The sequence below is a fragment of the Gossypium hirsutum genome, chromosome A10, assembly GCF_007990345.1.
Source record: "Gossypium hirsutum isolate 1008001.06 chromosome A10, Gossypium_hirsutum_v2.1, whole genome shotgun sequence".
NCBI lineage: Eukaryota > Viridiplantae > Streptophyta > Magnoliopsida > Malvales > Malvaceae > Gossypium > Gossypium hirsutum.
Window position 1 is genome coordinate 102,486,315 of NC_053433.1, and position 15,429 is coordinate 102,501,743.

Here is a 15,429-nt window from a genome sequence, read left to right on the forward strand (position 1 = left end):
ATTGACGTTCACCCAACATAGCGATGAACTCGATGACTTAATGTTAAATCGGTATATTGCCTTGATTATTGAAATTGATTTAAATCATGAATAAGAATATTTTCGAAATAATGCAAAGTAAAATAATATGAAATAAAAATCAATAAATGAAAGAGCTAGGAATATATTGAAACAAATAATCGAGGTGACAATAATATTAGAAAAGATGAAGGTATAATGTAATAATGGAATTGAACACGAAATGAAAATAATGAATGTATACACGTAATAATAATATTAAGAATGCGTGCGTACGATGACATATGTATATATAGCAATATTAAAATCCATATAACACGCATAGAACATGTACAGTATATGCATACCTTAGAAAGGATAAGAATAATAATAAAACTATTTTGTACACTACACAAATACATACACACATATATATATAAACAATAGTATATACAATATAATATTAGAAATATGTGTACAATAGTGTAAAAGAAAAATATAACTAATAATATTAAAATATGTACAATGATAATATATATAAAAGATATATGTATATATAATTATATATTATAATATTAAAATATAATAATACAACATAAAAAACATGACACAAATAAAGTATAGTATTAAGAACACATATATATAATACATGAAGAATATACATAATACTAAAATATTTAGGTAATATATGCGTATATTGAAAACTAGTAATAATATTACCGAGGTATATACAAATATATCAAGTATATATACGTATTATAAATATATAAATATATAACAAAGCATAAACTAATAAAAATAATAAGAATAATAATAATGATAACATTGGAATATAAAGAAACAAACATAACATTAATAAAATATTAAAATAAAGTGAAATAAAAATATTAAATATGAAAATATATATAGGTATACACGTACATAATAAAAATATATACTAATACATAATAATAATAATGGTAATACTAATAATACTAATAATATAAAATAACAAGGATATTTAATAAAGATATAAAAATCAACAAAAAAAGGACTAAAATTGAATTAAAAACAAAGTTGTGGTGCCAATTTGAAATGAAAACAAAGAAAAGGGACTTAATTGTACGCGCGTGAAACGTTGGGGGACCGAAACAACAATTATTCCTTTCCATTAAAACGCAGCACATTGGCGGGGACTAAATCGAAAAGCGCGAGAAATTATAGGGCCAAATTGAAAACCATAAAAAACTTAATTGTGAAGCATCAGAAAAGCGGAAGGACTGCGCGCATAAATATCCCATTCAAACGAAAACATGCGGATTCTCTAGCGGGTCGGGTCGGATGGGTCGGGCATGGCCAAAACGACGTCGTTTTGGGGCTTAAGTGTAGCCCCCAAAACGGCGTCGTTTTGGAGGGCTATATAAGGCCTAAAATAACCCAAAAAATCATTTGGGGAGAGCGAAAGAAAAAAAAAGAAGAGAGAGGGAAGAGAGAAGGGAGAGAGAAGAGAGGGGAATCCGGCCAGGGGCCGGTCACCGGACGGCCACCGGCGCCGGCGCCGGCCACCGCGTGCGGTGGCCGGAAAAGGTAAAAAATATATATATATTTTTTTATTTTTTTCTATTTTTTTATGCTTAATAGTTTTTATGTTTTGATATTTTTTAGTATTTTTATGTAAAAAACAAACTCAAAACAGTAAAGAAAAAAAAGAAAAAAAAAGTCACCTTAGGTTTTAGATTTGATTCTCCGATTTGGTGTTAGAGCCCCTGATTGTATATGTATTTTCGAATGGTTCTTGTATTTAATCTGTTAATATTGAAAGAAAATCTTTGTTTTCATAGCAAAAATCCCCTTTTACAAATGTTTATTTCTCAGCTTTATAGCCGACTACAAAACTAGGAAAATATTGTTTATCTTTTGTCCCATTCTGTTTGGTCTGCTTCTGTCTTTGCAGGGTATGGAGGAGCTGGTGGTGGAGGAGGAGCATGCGGCGGCAGATGGTGTCAGACGCGTGGGGGTATGGGGCTGCTATAGTGGAGCAGTGTATGGGGCTAAGTACAAGTGGGGAAGGTTGCGGCTGACTAGGCTAAGGTTTCTGAAACCCTAAGTCTGGAGTTTGGGCTTCTGGGCCTGGGTCAAGTGTTGGGTTTTGGGTAGTCGGGCTAAGGTTTGGGCTTGTTTTGTTTAATGGGCTTATTGGGTTAGGGGTTTTTGGATTAGGGTAGGTTAGTTATTGGGTTTTGGGGGTGGCCCAAAATTGGCCTGTACATCTATCATATACCATAAATACTTATTTTAACCACATGAAACTTTAAAAATTAATAAAACTTGCCAACTCTTATCGCATGGATTTATGGTAAACACAATACGAAAATCATATGTTCTTCAATCAGGCTCATAATTCCGAATGAATTTTTTTTGGTCAATATGAAAAATTAGTCAAGGTTAATTACATTAAACATAGTCTTCAGCAGGTAGAATTTTCGTCGCACGACAGATGACGTCTTCAAGTAAGTTCCTCACATATATTAGTGGATTCACATGAATGAATAATTCATTCATGCCGCCTTGAGCTTCTCTAGCAAGACGATTTGCCACCATATTGTTGTCTCTCACAATCTGATGGAAAGTCACATTCCAATCTTTAAAGCACCAATCATGTATAAGTCAAACTTCACTATAAATGTTGCGTGCTGCTAACCCATTCTGTATAACGGAAATCAGTATAGCATTATTGCTCTCGATCTCCACTTAGCAGTATCCTTTTGCCCAAGCTAACTTTAAGCCCTCGAGTAGTGCCCGAGCTTCAACCTGAAAAATATCAAACAACCTTATTACCATTTTAAAACCCCCATCCATCCTCCATTTGCTTCTCTCACTACTCCTAGTACTTGACATAGAATCATCCACATTCAGCTTGATCCATCCATGAGGCGGAAGCTACCACCAACCTTTAGTCATTGAAGTATAACTCCAATTATGAGGCCCATCTGTACCAAATAAAGATCTCGTCCAAGGTTCCGCAGATGTTAGCAGAGGCTGACTACTACCACTAGTTTGTGTAAAAATAAAATCATTTCGGTTCTTCCAAAGAAACCAACACACAATGGAAAATAAGGTAGGCCATTAACCATTTTTTAACACTATTTTACCTTCATTACTAATGTTCCAAATAATCCACTAAACAACAGGTAAACTAAAGAAACCATTCAAGAGCTGTCTAGGTACTATAGATTGCCAAATTACTTTTGATAAGACACAATCCCTAACTACATGCATTATAGATTCAATGTCCAAACCACAACAATCGTAGAAAGGAAAAGTCGTCATACATTGCCTAGTTCGTTCCTCATTTGTTAGAAGTCTACCACGAGCCAATAGCAAAGAAAGGTTCGAACCCTTTGCGGTGCCCTAACTTTCCATGTCATTTCATCGTTGATAATACTAACTGAAATGTTATCAAAAAATAAATGTTTATAGGATTTCGAAACGAAGAACTTACCCTCTAAAAACTATCTCCAACTTAAGTGATCCATGTCTGCATTCGCCGATAAAGGTATATAAGACAAAATATGCTCAACAATCACTTGTGGAAGAATCGTAGCTAGCCAATGAACATTCCACGCCTCTTCTATCACTACATCACAATCACGAAGTGAGTCTGGAAGGGCCTCATGACCAATGTAATAGTGTCATAGAATACCCAAGTCCCGGAACCAATCATCATTCCATAAATTCACTAGCCTACCATCACCAACAACCCAATATATACCCCTTTTCACCTCACTCCATATGTTGGCTATAAAACGCCATTTATAGGAGCAGCCAGTACGATGAATGTCCGTTGGCAGTAATCCATGCACTTTATACTTCTTTCTCAAGACCTAAACCCACAACTCCTCTATACTAGTAACTAGTTTAAACCCCAACTTCATGAGAAAAAGTTTGTTTTGGTCTTGTAATCTCTAAATACCTATCCCCCTATACGCCCGAGGTTTGCAGCAATCCTCCCAACTCACAAGTGACAGTTTCCACATACAAGATGTTGAACCCCATAAAAATCCACGAGCTAGTTTTTCAATTGCATTACAAACTGAGCTAGGAATTCTTGTTCTTGACAAGAAATAATTTGGAATAGCAAGTAACATTAACCAATGTTAGACGATCTGCCAGAGATAGTTTCTGTGCCTCTCATCCATTAAGTCGAGTGCAAACTTTATCCAAGATGAATTGAAACTTCCCAATACCAACTCGATTGTGAAAGAAAGGAACACCTAAAACATACCCAGATCCTTTACCTTTGTAAATCCAAGACTGTTACATAAATTAGTTGATTCTTCCTATGTAACATTGTTTAAGAAAAAAACCTGGGTCTTTTGACGATTAACCCGATGTCCAGAAAAATAATAGAAAGTCATTAGAACATGTTGGAGGTACTCTACATTTTTCCAATCAGCTTTGCAAAAGAGAACCAGATCATCTGCAAAGAAAAGATGTGAAATACCTGGTCCCAGTCGAGAGAGAAAAAGAGGTTCCTAACTCCCTCCTCCATAGCAGCTTCAATTAGATATCCTAGATGCTCTATTCCCAAAACGAACAACTGCTTCTTGATTTCTAAGCCTTGTCATATTCCGCCTTTCTAAAGCTCTTTATACCCTTTCTAATTCTCGTATAGCTCATCTTTTCTTAGAAAAAATATTTCCAAACACCATTTTATTCTAATTTTAGACTGATTGGGTAAAATTCTCCAAATTCCCAACTCCATCATTTTTTTACCATAATTATTTCACCCTATCCTTGAACTCTAGGTGTATCAGCCAGCTAGTGAGGAAACAAAATAGTCTATCTTCTCTCCCCATTTTCGCCTTGTCAATCGATGAAGTATCGGACGATGGTCCAATTTAAGCTTATGCAAGTGTCGCACCCTCTAAATTTGGTGTGAAGGATTGCCATTGGTCATTACAAAGGCCTCGATCCAAATGTTGAAAAAGATTCCCTCTATTCAATATGAAAAACGGTCCATAAAAACCCATATCATAAAGACCATGTTCAAAAACAAAGGAATTGAAATGATTAAAGTCTGCTCTGTGGGATTCTGAACCCCCTCTGCATTCCTCACTACACAAAATTACATTGAAATCCCCTACCAACATCCAGGGCTCATTCATTTCTTTCGCAACTTGACCCATGCTTCCCATAATTGCATCCTCAAAGCTTGTTGTAGACCTACATAAATAACAGAGCAAAGAAAAGAAACATAACCAGTTAATTTTCGAACACATAAATGAATGAACTGAGCATGGGCTTTCAAAACTTCAATACTGATATTATCACAAGTTTAAGAAATATCTTATTTGGAATTAGAAGTGACCATTAGGCTTGACGAAGAAGAACACTAGATAAATTGATTTTTCTCTATTAATCTCTTCCTCCTTTAATCACACAAACCCTAAGTGGTAGAAGCTATAATCTTGTTTGTGTAACCCTAATAGGTAGAAAGAGGATCAATTTATAATGATCTAACTTTTAGTCAGGCATGTCTATCAAATAACTGAGTGAATAGATAAAATTTCACTTCTATTAAAAGTAAAACTCTGCTCATATAATTTCATACTTAATTGAGTTTTCATAATTGAATTAAAAAAATCTTGCATTTTTAGCTTGTCAATAAAATTATTGTCACCATAGATACTTTCAATAACAAATTTCTTTTTATCAAGTAGTTAATATTTAATCCATTGTTTCTCATTACATTTGCAATCATTTAAACAATTGGCAGTATAGATATTCCCAAAACAATTTATTTTCTATCACTATATACATCATTCTTATATACTTTTTCAAGAGTAAAATATTTAAACATCCATCCTGTAGATAGTTTTAGCAACAAATTATCTTCACTACATTCATATTCTTTTTAGTAATGAAGGCAAATTGTCACTAAGACTTTTCGCAGAAACATCAAGCTTGATGTTGCAAAATTTTACAAACCATCCTTCAGAATAAACAATCAATTAGCTAAAGGACAATGCCTCAAGTATTGTTGGTTGCTTTAAGATTGATCAGATTCCAAGGCTTATAGATAGGATCCAGATAACAAAACTAAGCTTTTAATCTCAGTAGCAATATTTGTAGTAATACCTAAAGACTCAACCCAACTTGGGAATTCAATAGTATCAGGCTGAACACAGGGATCCGTAGCAACGTGTAATATGTCCAACAATTCATAAGGCTACAATATCTTACTGGTGAACAATTCTACAAATCTGCAACTATTTTCCTTGCAAAACTACCCACCAGCTTTTTTCCCATGTGCTGTAGAGGACGAAACATTATAGTTTGTGCTCATGTACATTATCCTCACTATATGATTTTATTTTTAAAACCAAAACCTAGCATCATAGTCAATTAGAAAATCATCCTTGTTATGTTGGTTAGTAAACATATTTCCTTTAGCATCATTATTTCTTGCTTTACTTGTGTTAGGGCCTCCACTCTGTTCACCCATTGTATTTGAGAATACATTCAAAACCATGCCAAACATGAACCTTTGGTTGAAACTTATTTAGTACACTATGCCAAGGAGAATATAATCTACAGTAAAAAAGGCACCACCAATAAGAAGAGCCATTTTCAATTAATTATGATGAAATGCAAGTTCCCCATTTGGAATGTTATAAATAGGCAAAATAGAACTAGAGACAAAGCTAATTAGCATATGAGAAGCTTCAAATATGATATTTGGTGCCAACTTATAGCATTTCAATTAGACAAAAAAAAAGGTTTAATTAATGACCAAGTAAATATATCTAATGTGAGTGTGCTGAAGCATGGGTAACACTATCAATAATACTTCCCAATGACATATTTGCATTGTCCATCAGACACTAGTCAAGGCTCTAAAAGAGGTTGAAATGTAGAAACCAAGTTGTTTTTAACTTCTCTTTCATTAGGTTTATTAGCAATTTATTCTTAAGTATCTAACAAAAAGTCTTGTAAACAATTTGGAATGCCACTTGCTGAATAACAACAAGTAAATACACAATTGGAGATATTGGGTTTTGATAAGTAGGAATAGTACAAAATTGTTATGCCCTTATAAATGTGTCGTGATGTTGGATTTAGTATTGTAAGTGTAGTATATTCGTTTTATATATTTGTATTTTTCAAATAAATTGGTTTAATAATATCCATTAATTATATTAATACCTTTTGTATATTATCTTCATGTTTTTACACGCAAAGTAAAATAGAAGCAAATATCAATTCACTAGTTATCTAATGTTTAACTAATACTAAGCAGTATTGCATGGTTAGATTGTAATATGGAAAGATAATTTGTATTAGTAGATAAACCTAAATATGTCCTTAGTCTAATAAAAAAAATCAAACCAATTGAAAGATTAATATGCCGTCTATCAAGTCCAATTAGGGAGATGTTTTGTCTTGGGCATCAGAACAGATGACTCTCAGAAGATAGAGACATAGATGTGACTAACTGAACTTATAGTACATCGGACAGTACCCAAGTAGAATAGATCCTAGATCTGTTTATGGATTTATTCATTTGTTACGTTCACAGTGTGACATACCTAATCTTGAGTTGATGATGGACCATGTATGTGTGACTCATATACTTTGCTATACGTAAAAGCCTGAGCTCAAATTGATAAGGAACCAAAAGTTGGTGTGTTGGGTATACGACTTTTACAATATGTAATATTATTCCATAATAGTGGAATTCATAGCCCAACTAAAGGGTAAATGATATCCTCTTATCGACATTACATGATAAGTGAAAAATAAATACGACTACGAGTCATTTATCTTTGTGATAAATGACTGGATTACTATTTGGTAGTAATTGAATTATATGAAGGAATATGTAATGGTCACTATGAGATAAAAGATGATCATATTGGGAGAACGAATTCATCCTAAAGAGATTAAAAATATCTTATGAGAGTAACATACTGATGACAAAGTCATTGAACGAGCACTGATTAAGTAGCTTTTTTGTAATGGTATATAATTGGAGAGAACTTAGTCACGATACTACAGTGGAATGGCTTCGTGACTAAATAAGTTTAAAATTAATAGGCGAAAAGCTGGAACTTAATTATAAATTATTTGAGCCCTAATTACATATGTCTAATTGGTCCATTCGTTAGCTAGTTGAAACCAGAAATGAATTGCATGTAGAACCAAATGAACAAAAATGGATGGAAATGATGAAGTTTGAGAAATGAGTTACATTCACAAATAAATGTGTTTTCTCACTAAGTATAGGAATGACTTAAGAACTAATTTAAGTTTTTTAAATTATTATTTAACTAAAAAATTGAAGTTTGAAAATAGAATTAAATTAATTAGTTATTGTGAAATTGTTGAATATGAAAGTTAAATATATTTCCTCATAGATTGTTTTACGATAAAGTTGTCATTACTTTAATGAAATTAGAATTAGATTAAGAAAATTATTTAAATAGAAAATTAATTTATCTAATTAAATTAATTAATTAAATAATACTTATTTTAGAAAATAGAAAATATATGTTTGGTTGAATTAAAATTTAAAGTGTTGAGTTAAAAGTAAATATATATATATAATTGGAACAAATATAAGAGAGATCCAAATCCTCTCATCATAAAAGAGAGGGGCGGCATCCTTAGTATTATTTACTAGGGTGTGCCGCAAACCCCATCTACTTAGAGTAGAATATTATTTTCTATTAAATAAATATTATTTGTGTTCTACTAATTCAACCTAGATTCTCCTATCTCTCCCTATAAATAGATGATACTGGTAGAGTTATTTACACAAGCTTTATATAGGTTTGATATATTGTTATTCTTCCAGAAAGTAGTGATAATTTACTTTTTTAAGAATAAATTATATTTTTCGGGAATTAAAATTCTACTAGTTCTATGTTTGGTTCATGATTATTCAAGTCTACACTCGAAGTAATTCGTAGTACAAAATAGTGAAAAAAGTCGTTTGATTGAAAACCATGAATGCTTAAGATCATCTTGCTTAAGGTACATGTATTTTTTGAAAAACAAATATTACTATATATATTAAAAATTGACTCAATTTTAAAATTTTAATTTTTGGATGTGAATGAAAATAATTTTTTAAATCGAATTTTTTAACACGAGATATATCATAACATGTATGCGAGGATTGCATGTGTTGTATAAAGACTCTGCATATCCATCTGGACTCAAGTATTCTTTCATGATTTAAAATGTTTATTAGATTGTAGGTAGGAGTTATGTTATTTGAAAGTCAAATATGAATATGGTTAAATTTTTTTAAATTTATTTTATATATATAAAATAATTTTAAAAGTGTCAATTAAGTTATAACTCGCTTGGTACGAGTATTATTGTTAATATAAGAGGATATGAGTTTGAGTGCGTTGAAGCGCATTATTCTTCTATTTATAAATTGAGTAGGGATTATAAATAGTTCTAAATATTATATAAAAAAGAGCAGATATAATCATAACTTATAATAAAATTATTTAAAAAAAATTAAAGTTCATATCACGTAATTAAATATCAACACATACTTTTTTTAAAAAAAATAAAGAGTTAAATACATTCGTGATCAATATCAAACTCATGGGCTCATCCTTCTCATGACATTGTTTTTACATATTCGAGATATGGACTTGTTGTATGTGTCTTTAGATCCCTAAAATTCAATACACCAAAAGTCACCAAAGATAAATATATGAACAATTATTTAAATAGTTCTAAAAGCTGTACCAAATATTTATTTATGAAAACAATATTTTTATAAAAACTAAATATTTAAGTCATACCTTATTAATTAATAGATTTCATAATTAAGAAACTTTTGTTAAATAACATTAATTTTCTTATGAACTTTTAAGTTATTGTTTATTGGCCTGATTTTTATCTTCTTCAAAAATAATTTCAGCATTAATTTTCTTATGTTTGAAAGTTAATTGTGGCCAAATATATTTATCTATTTTTCATGATTTTTAGAATCGGACTGATGATCAAATCGATCAAACCACCGATTTTCAATCCAACCGACTAACCTAATGTTAAAAAAATCACGGTTTCGTTTAAATTTATAAAACTTTATTTTGGCATTTTGCAAGAGTTTTTTTTTTTTTTTAAATTCAGTTGGGTATCATTATTAAACACAATTAATATCATCATCATGAAAGCATCAAAAGGCACAATCACATTAAACATCTCATCTGCCCATTCATTTTCATTAGGCCTTTCTTCTCTCCATACCCATTCAACATCATCTACATAATTTTTTCCCAAGCCTTTTTGCAAGAGTTATAAGCAAAAAAATGTTGGAATAAACATTATTGTGTGTTGAGTAATGTTGGAATGAACATTATTGTGTGTTGAGTGTTGTGTTGGACCATAGATAAATGATGCCTCAAAGCAGAAAAGAGTTCAAATATGAAAGGTTTTGGGAAAAAGGATGACGAGTCTTATAAAATTATTCGTGAGACATGATGTTGCGGTCATGGAGAGAAGTCTCAATTCCATAGTATTTAGAAGGACATTGTTTCTTACGACCAAAATTTGAAGTGGAACATAAATACTCGTAATATTAGAAGAAAATTCAATCTAACCAATATCAGTCAGATAACTTGTACAGCTTCCTATCGTATAAAGATCGTGATGTCAAGATTAAGAAGTTGGAAGTGAGCATCAACCTTCTACTGGAAGATAAAGGGATCCTCTGAAAACAACGGTTCAGGGCTGGATTCAAAATGGGGATCATAATAAATCCTATTTTCATAGGATGGCGTTGGGCAGGAAAAAAAAATAAGTTTTTCATTGAGATAATGAAGGATGTTAGGTGTAACACCTTTTATCTATCCCAATGATCGGTATGGATATAAGATGTTATAATAACACATGCAAAAAACATTCACAACTTGCAAATCTGAAAAGATTATTCTTTAGAACAATTTAAAAAACACCACTAAATTAAGTTTGAGACTATTTAAAAGATTTTGAAAATATTTTAAAATAATTTAGAATCGATGCGTACATGATTGAAGGTGTTTGAGATCAAATATGAGCTTCGAAGAGCTCAAAACAACCAAAATAGTGCAATGATGTCTATCTAGGGGAAAGATGTTGATACTTTAGCCTGGAACTATAACTTTTTAGCTACTGACTTGAATGTTCTAAAACTTAAGTTTCTTGAAGCAAAAAATTGCTCTCTGACTACCATGTGTCGATATGTAAAAGCAAGGTTCTGAAACCTTGATGTCGGGGATGAAAATTTAAGTTAAAAACAGTCTAAAACCACTCCAACACACCTCGTACTCAAGTGAATGCATAGAATACTTAAAAGATCATTTAGAGCCATGAAATTTCATACTTGAAATACATCTTTGCTTGGGTTATACTCACATAACATCAAGGCAACCCTTAGAAATAATTTATAGCTTCCTAAATACATCCAAGTCAAGTCAAAGCCCAATCCAATCCAAATAAAAACACAAAATTAATATGTACATAAATCACTTATGCTCAAGGCTAATCTAACAATGCCTCAAAATATGACCAAAAATAATATCCATTGTGAGCAGCTAGCTACTCTTTTCTTGTATGCTTCATTGAATAGAAATCATTAAATCGTTGACTCATTTTGGGTTCGACCCCTTGGAATACTTCGTGTTCCATTGAAACTACAAATATTACAACTAAAACTGCATGCTTGCAGTTAAAACTGCTCTTTAAAATAGTTTTTTTTAAATAAAATTAGTTGCTTTTACGCTTATGCACAATAGCGGTCAGTTAAGCAGTAGAGTTCAATTTTATTTCCATGATTCAAATTATTATAATACAAAATCCGAATCAATTGCTTATAACTAATTTCAAATGCAAATATTAACTAATTCACATTTAAATTGTGCAAATATTCAAATAATACAACAATATATATGTAAAAAATACACTAGTGATGCCAATTGATTCAGCTAAGCATATTGTCTTAATTAATAACTAAATGAACATACTATACCGATTTGATTTACATTCACATTTCTTTCACTTTTATGCATTCAATAAAGTTTACATATCATGTCCAAACTGAAAACAATTCAAACATTGTCTTTAAATTAGCTTAATTAACCTTTAAATTATGTTTTCTCGGAATATAGATGTACGGGCCTAAATTTGCCCGATGCCCATGACTCAAAACCAAAAACAAAAATAAATAAAAACCAAATTTTCAAACCAAAATAAACAGCCCAATAAAAAACCCCAAACTCAAATTTTAGCCCAAACCTTAAAACCACAATCAGCCCAATAACAAATACAACCCAAACTATCAATCTAATGCAAAAAAATATCAGCAGAACCCTAGGAACGTTCAGCCACTGCCCCGTGCCTTTTCGTCATCAGTCGCCCTCCACGCGTCGTCTGACATCTGAAACAAGCACAATAGCAGAGAAAGAAGCATGCGAGCGTAGAGAAATAAAGAGCAAAAAACAAAAAAACTAAAAGGGTAACTAATCAAAAAAACAGAATACTCGTTTTAAAGGTGATTTTTTTATTTTGTGTGAAAATTTCTGTCTCTTTATCTTGTTTTTACTTTTGTTTCTCTTAGTTATTTTATTTTATTTTATTTCACTTACGAAAATAAAAGGGAAATAGAACTTACCGGAAAACCCCCATGGTCGGTCGTCGGAGACTTCTTTCTCCATCGGAGTTGAGCCCAAAAGGGGAGGTTGGGAAGTCCCTTTATTTTCGGGCACTCGACCGAGGGATTTGGGACCTTCAAAGGCACCACGAACAGAGGCTAGGTAGCCTATTTCGCTTGTCGTCAGCCACTGATTGTAATGGTGGTGTGACAAACCACCGAGGGCGGCGATGAGGGGTTCAGGACCCTAGCCGAGCTGAAGAGAAAAGGGGGTAGGGAGGCTGAGTTCTTTTAAAAAATAAGCAGCAGAAATCTGCCTACAAAAAGGAAGAAACCCTTTTGTTTTCTTTAAAAGGTGAAACGACGCAGTGTAAAAGGGGGGGTCATTTTCAAAGCCCGAATGGGCTATTTGCTACTCAGGTCCCTCTGTTGTCTTGCGTGTTTCAATCATCCATTTTGCATTTTTCTACATTTAAAATTATCCCCGCAAGTTTGCGTGATTGTTGCTTTGGTCCCCCTGTTTAAAATCTTTTATTTCTTTTTTCTTTGTCTTATTTAAATTGTTTTACATATTATTATTATTTGGTATATTATTTATTATAGGCTTATATATATACATACATACATATTACCTTTTAAGTTTTATAGGTTACTTTATTTCCATTAAAATAAAAACGTTTTATGTTTTATGTTTTATATATATATATATATCATTTTATTATATTTTATTTTAAATTTCTTTCATATTATATTCGAAATTTTTATTATTCATGTGAAAGTGTTTTCTTTAAAATCATTCGTTTAAAACTTTTTATACCTTATATATTATAGCTTAGATTTATTTAGGTATTATTTAAAAATCATTTTATTACTTATTTTAAATTGTTTATATACCTTATTTTGAACCCTATTTACTTATTTTGAAATGTTTTGCTATTATTATTTACTTTAATTTTTTATACATTGTTTTATACTTTTGTGTATATATATATTATCTATTTTTAAAAGTTCTTCATATGTATATATCATTCTTTCTTTCGAAAAAGAAAAACGTTTTGCATATTGTTGATTTTAACCTTTTTTTACATTATTTATTTTAAATTCATTCATGGTCATTTAAAATTCATCTTGCAATTGTTATTTTAGTTTGATTTTAACTATTTATTTATTACATTTTTTAATTGTATTATTTAATTCATTTGTTTTTATTATTAATGATTAGTTTTTAAAGAGTACATATTGTGAGATTATTGCTATTGCATGTACGTTAATTTGCTTACTCGTGTTCATATTATTGCCATGCACTTGTGGAATATTTTATACATGTATCATTGTTCCATGTCGCACTATACTTTTATTTCATATCATCGGCCCATGAATCAAGTCTCTTTATATTTATCCAATAAATCGTTGTATCTTGACCCAAACAAATAACGTACGTCATTTAAGTATCGTATTCGCTATTATTCAAAAATAAAAATTTTAAAATAAGGCAATGTTTCGCGTTTTGGAACATCGAGAGGTTGTGCCCTAACTTACGGGGTTTCGATTTTCTTGTTGGTTCTAAATAGCCAAATATCCTTTCGAGTTTTAAACACGGAATTCTAATTAAAATTAAAGATAAACTTGCGCTCGGGAGTTCATGGTATTGTGTCCTAACTTACGGGATGTGATACTCATATATCTCGAGACGAGGAAATCTTTAATAATCGTTTTGAGCTAACTCAAGCATTTTTAAAATCGACGTTAATAAAAAGAATCGTATTTTAAATCCATCCTCGATTTTTAACTATCGACATTAAGACACTAACTAATCAATTTAGTACCAATTTTGGGCGTGACTAGGGTGCTAATCCTTCCTCGCACGTAACCGACTCTCGAACCCATTCTCTCGAGTTTCGTAGACCAAAAACATCGTTTTAGTAAACTAAAATGTTTTATTAGAACAAAGGTGATCCGATCACACCTAATAAAGGTCGGTGGCGACTCTCGTTTTAATTTTCGTTTTCAAAACCAAAGTCAACCTCTTTTCAAAAATTGGTTTCGACAGCTTGGCGACTCCGTTGGGGATTTCGAGAGTCAAGCCTTAAATTGATTTTTTTTGTCTTTTGTCAAAAATTTAAAATCAGTTTTAAATCTACTGCATTGCATGTTGTCTGGTATTTTCGTAGCTTTCTTCATAATATGCTTGTTTTAAGTGGTTTAATTCTTTGATGTATCTTTGCATATCGCATCGCATTATTGGTCAATTTCACCCTCTTAAGTGGAAGTGAAAAACTACTCCTTCGTGAGGTCTTCACCTCTGTATAGGATAGTGGATCGCTTTCGGGATACATCCGTACCTGCGTCTTCGTGAGGTTTTCATCTCTGTAGAGCCGTAGGGAAATGTATTCCCCTGAATCGAACTCGATTCGTATGAACCTATAATGGGTGAGGATCAAGGAATCTGCCGGTTCAAGTACCTTTACTTTAAAACCGAACCACATGTAATGAGCCCTAGGAGCCTACCCTAGGTAGAACCACACCGAACCCTAGTGGTTACCCGATTAGGTGCTTATTTATTCCTTATTTGCTTTGAATGCTATTCTTTGTATATAATACTGACTTGTTGTGTTTTGTTGTTTTCACATGGCATCTCATCATAAAAGGGTGTTGATTCATGTTCGGTTACTAGATAGGAGAGTTTTAGCATGGAAAAAGGATTTCTTGATAGAGTGGAGGATAATGCGGCCGTCCGAGAGAACGCAACAAGAGAAAGGAGATAGTTTGACTGAGGGATATGAATCGGAGTTGTG

At 31.9% G+C, this 15,429-nt stretch overlaps 1 long non-coding RNA gene across 1 annotated transcript; it reads right to left on the reverse strand.

The window, feature by feature from the left end:
* Positions 1-12,099: 12,099 nt before the first annotated feature.
* On the reverse strand, positions 12,100-13,129 carry LOC107896586 (uncharacterized). Its single transcript, XR_001683784.2, has 2 exons — positions 12,656-13,129; positions 12,100-12,421 (listed from the first exon to the last, which is right to left on the reverse strand). It is a non-coding gene; the product is annotated as an uncharacterized lncRNA (long non-coding RNA).
* Between the last annotated feature and the right edge of the window lie 2,300 nt (positions 13,130-15,429).